This window comes from Girardinichthys multiradiatus, chromosome 18 (assembly GCF_021462225.1).
Source record: "Girardinichthys multiradiatus isolate DD_20200921_A chromosome 18, DD_fGirMul_XY1, whole genome shotgun sequence".
Lineage (NCBI taxonomy): Eukaryota > Metazoa > Chordata > Actinopteri > Cyprinodontiformes > Goodeidae > Girardinichthys > Girardinichthys multiradiatus.
In genome coordinates this window covers 15,887,623-15,892,456 of record NC_061810.1, presented here as the reverse complement: position 1 = coordinate 15,892,456, position 4,834 = coordinate 15,887,623, and the positions used below count along the sequence as shown (strand labels likewise).

Here is a 4,834-nt window from a genome sequence, read left to right as displayed (position 1 = left end):
CCCTGGTAGGGTTTCCCATGGCAAACAGGCTCTAGGTGATGGGTCAGACAAAGAGTGGTTCAAGAATCCCTTATGAGGACCAAAATATCGAGGCATGTGACGTACGGTACGGCGGAGCCAGGGTCCCATCCTGGAGCCATGCCTGGGGTCGGGACTCGTCGGAGAGCGCCTGGTGGCCGGGTTGCTCCTCGCGGGACCCTGCCGGGCCAAGCCCGAACGAGAGACGCGAGGCCATCCCCCAGTGGGCCCACCACATGCAGGGGGAACCGTGAGGGACCGGTGCAAAGAGGATTGGGTGGTTGTCGAAGGTGGAGACCGCAGCGGCCCGATCCCCGGATGCTTAGGCTGGCTCTAGGGACATGGAATGTCACCTCGATGGGGGGGAAGGAGCCTGAGCTTGTGCGGGAGGTCGAGAGATATCGACTAGAAATAGTCGGGCTCGCCTCCACGCACAGCATGGGCTCTGGAACCCCTCTCCTTGAGAGGGGCTGGACTCTCTTCTACTCTGGAGTGGCCCACAGGGAGAGGCGGCGGGCTTGTGTGGGTTTGCTTGTTGCCCCGCAGCACAGCCGTCTCGTGTTGGGGTTTACCCCAGTGGATGAAAGGGTCGTATCCCTGCGCCTTCGGGTTGGGGAGAGGTCTCTGACTATCATTTCAGCCTACGGGCCGAGTGGTAGTGCAGAGTACCCAGCCTTCTTGGCGTCCCTGTCGGGGGTGCTGGATAGTGCCCCTCCCGGGGACTCCATTATTCTGCTGGGGGACTTCAACGCCCACGTGGGGAACGACAGTGACACCTGAAGAGGCGTGATCGGGAGGAATGGCCTCCCCGATCTGAATCCGAGTGGTGTTTTGTTATTGGACTTCTGTGCTAGTCACGGATTGTCCATAACGAACACCATGTTCAAACTTAAGGGTGTCCATCAGTGCACTTGGTACCAGGACACCCTAGGCAGGAGGTCGATGATCGACTTTGTTGTCATATCATCAGACCTTCGGCCGCATGTTTTGGACACTCGGGTGAAGAGAGGGGCTGAGCTGTCCACTGACCACCACCTGGTGGTGAGTTGGATCCGCTGGAGGAGGAGAAAGCCAGACAGTCTTGGCAGGCCCAAGCGCATAGTGAGGATCTGCTGGGAACGCCTGGCGGAGCCCTCGGCCAGGGATGTATTCAACTCCCACCTCCAGAGGAGCTTCGACCAGATCCCGGGGGATGTTGGAGACATAGAGTCCGAGTGGACCATGTTCTCCGCATCTATTGTCGATGCTGTTGCCAGTAGCTGCGGCCGTAAGGTCTGCGGTGCCTGTCGCGGCAGCAATCCCAGAACCCGGTGGTGGACACCGGCAGTAAGGGATGCTGTCAAGCTGAAGAAGGAGTCCTATCGGCTGTGGTTGGCTTGTGGGACTCCTGAGGTGGCTGACGGGTACTGTGAGGCCAAGCGTGCTGCGGCCCGGGCTGTGGCAGAGGCAAAAACTCAGGCCTGGGAGGAGTTCGGTGAGGCCATGGAGAAGGACTACCGGTTGGCCTCGAAGTGATTCTGGCAAACCGTCCGGCGCCTCAGGAGGGGGAAGCAGTGCTTCGCCAACACTGTTTATAGTGGGGGTGGGAGACTGCTGACTCTGACTGAGGACATTATCGGGCGGTGGAAGGAGTACTTTGAGGATCTCCTAAATCCTGCCATCACGCATTCCATGTTGGAAACAGAGGCTGGGGACTCGGGGTTGGACTCTTTCATCACCCAGGCTGAAGTCACCGAGGTGGTTAAAAAGCTCCGCGGTGGCAAGGCTTCGGGAGTGGATGAGATCCGCCCTTAGTACCTCAAGTATCTGGATGTTGTAGGGCTGTCAAGGTTGACACGCCTCTTCAACATTGCGTGGCGGTCGGGGACAGTGCCTCTGGACTGGCAGACTGGGATGGTGGTCCACCTTCATAAGAAGGGTGACCGGAGGGTGTGTTCCAACTACAGAGGGATCACAGTCCTCAGCCTCCCTGGTAAGGCCTACGCCAGGGTATTGGAGAGGAGAGTCCGACCGATAGTCGAACCTCGGCTTCAGGAGGAGCAGTGTGGTTTTCGTCCCAGCCGTGGAACACTGGACCAGCTCTATACCCTCTACAGGGTGCTCGAGGGTTCATGGGAGTTTGCCCAACCGGTTCACATGTGTTTTGTGGACCTGGAGAAGGCATTCGACTGTGTCCCTCGTGATACCCTGTGGGGGGTGCTCCAGGAGTATGGAATTGGGGGCCCTTTACTAGGGGCCATCCGGTCTCTGTACAAGGGGAGCAGGAGTTTGGTTTGCATTGCCGGTACTAAGTCGGACCTATTCCCGGTGCATGTTGGACTCCGGCAGGGCTGCCCTTTGTCACCGGTCCTGTTCATAACTTTTATGGACAGGATTTCTAGACGCAGCCAAGGGCCGGAGGGGGTCTGGTTTGGGGACCAGTGGATTTCGTCTCTTCTTTTTGCGGATGACGTGGTCCTGCTGGCCCCCTCTAGCCAAGACCTACAGCATGCACTGGAGCGGTTCGCAGCCGAGTGTGAAGCGGCTGGAATGAGGATCAGCTCCTCCTACATACTAAATCTCGAATAAAATACAATACACATTTAAATCTTATTACTGGAAATGTATTCTCACAAAGTGACAGAACATTTCAGTTTTAAACCTTCAGTGATTATCTTCACTTTCAATAAAACTAAATTCTGTACATTACAACTGATATTGTTTAACAAAAGTTACTACTGAGCAGACCAAATCGATAAAATAATTTCCATCATTTTGCAGTGGATCAAATGCGCAGAGCATCAAATTAAGTCCCATGTCATTTATGCCTACATCAATATCTGGAATAACATTATTTCTAGTCTGAATATCGGGTAATGCCCCCCCATGATCTACTCCAAAATTTTCATGTAGCTCAAACATAGAATCAACGGATGTATTTTGTTGTGCTATGTTGTTTATGACACCTGTGTGCCACAACTGAAGTGGAGTCTGCCCATTCTGTGTGGAGGGGCCATGGTTATTCCATTGGTTTCTGAACTCTATTGGTGCTCTTTCAATTCTTGGCATGTAGACAAAATGTAGGCAAAATAGATGAATCTCATTTAAAGAGTCAAGGATACCATGCTGCTCCATGAAACTAAAATGATTTATTAAATGGTTCGAGACCACCCTATTGAGCTCTGCCCACAAGCTTTCAATGCACTGATTATGTACTGACAAGCCTGCAATGACACTACATCTGTTCAGCCCCCTTCTTTCCAACATGAAACGAGCCACAAGTGTTTTTTTCATTCCATGATCACACCTTACTCTTGAAGGCAAACCAAAATGATTCACTCCCGTTACAAACAGGCACAACACAGTAGAGGCTCTATTGTTGTTACAGTATCTTAGATATATTATAGTTCGACTAAAGCCACCCACACAGCCACGAACAACCATTCGCCTTCTCACCAGCTTGTGGTTACTGTCAAAATGTCTGTTAAAGAAAAAAAGCACAATTTAAAAGGAACAATATAAACAATTGAGTATACAGTTGTTAAAAACAGACTAAAAACCTTGGATTCAGTTACCATACAGTTAAAAGGGTTTTAAGAAAGAATTAGTATTCCTTCAGATTTACCTAACCTTAATCTCAAACATAAAGGTAGCAAAACCCCATGCAGCATCTTAATGCTTAAGACAGTGTGCCCAATATTAAACCAAGTATCAAAAAAGAGATTGTTAAAAAAAATAAACACCCATTAAACATCCATTCTTTGTGTGGAAATGCATTTTCATTACACTCATTAAAACTGGGATATTACAAAGGTATTTCTAAGAGTAAACAATAAGACTTGCGTTTGCAACACGACCTTTTGCCAACTAACCATTAGCATTAAAGAACAGTTAAATAAGGTACCTTGTATAATGCAAAACAATGTATAATACTTTTGTGTAAAATAAAAAAATTGTTACCCTACCATAGTTGATATGGAGTCTGATTTGGAGTCTTGTAAACCTGTCGGCGTATGGTACGCCTTCTGCGAAATGACCATCCAATTGGATCAACTTCCTGTTTATGGAGTCAAAATATTAGGATAGTGAACATAAGGAGAATATTGATATGATATTTGTAAATATAAAATTTTCTTTCACTCCACTAACCTGTCTGACATGCCAACGCTGAACACGTATTTCTCTGGATGCAAGGCTCCCAAGCACATAAGTTTCCCCAGCATTTGGTGTCCTTTGTAGAATGTCAGTCACAACTCTTGTTAAGTCTTGGTCTATCAGCACAGTGTATTGTAAGGGTTGGATTCCCAAGTGTTGTCTATGTCTGTAGAGAGTTCGACGGTTAATACCAAAGGCAGATGCAATCTGCTGCCAGTTCATTCCAATTGAAATGCAGTGAGAAATTTGCAATGATGTGATCTCATATCGTGGGCGCCCAGTCCATTTTGATGGGGGAAGCAGACATCTAGGGGTCAATTCATGAGATCTTAGCATAGCATCATATTCTTCTAAAATGGATTGAAAACAGGTATACAAGTCTTCAATCATTGTTCTATATGCATGGTATCTTAACTCATTAAACTGTGACACTGACAGGATTGCAGATAAAGTCTGAGTGTGATCAGCAAGTTCTCTGTAAAGCCTATCCTAGCTACTTATGTCACCTGTTCTTTCCCTTTGAATTAGTTCTATACAATGTAGCGCATCCATAAAAAATTGTTGGACATCGCCTTCACTGACTCCTAATGTAAAGGAAGTAAGACAAGACAGCTGCAGCAGCAGAACAAGAATAACAGAAAGTTGCATTGGGACTGAATTTGCTGGCTCAGATATGTTAAAC

At 48.4% G+C, this 4,834-nt stretch overlaps 1 long non-coding RNA gene across 1 annotated transcript; it reads right to left on the bottom strand.

Annotated features, from left to right (window-relative positions):
• Nucleotides 1-3,256: 3,256 nt before the first annotated feature.
• Nucleotides 3,257-4,220, bottom strand: LOC124883751. The gene is made up of 3 exons (XR_007042307.1): nt 4,147-4,220; nt 3,963-4,054; nt 3,257-3,478 (listed from the first exon to the last, which is right to left on the bottom strand). It is a non-coding gene; the product is annotated as an uncharacterized LOC124883751 (long non-coding RNA).
• Between the last annotated feature and the right edge of the window lie 614 nt (nt 4,221-4,834).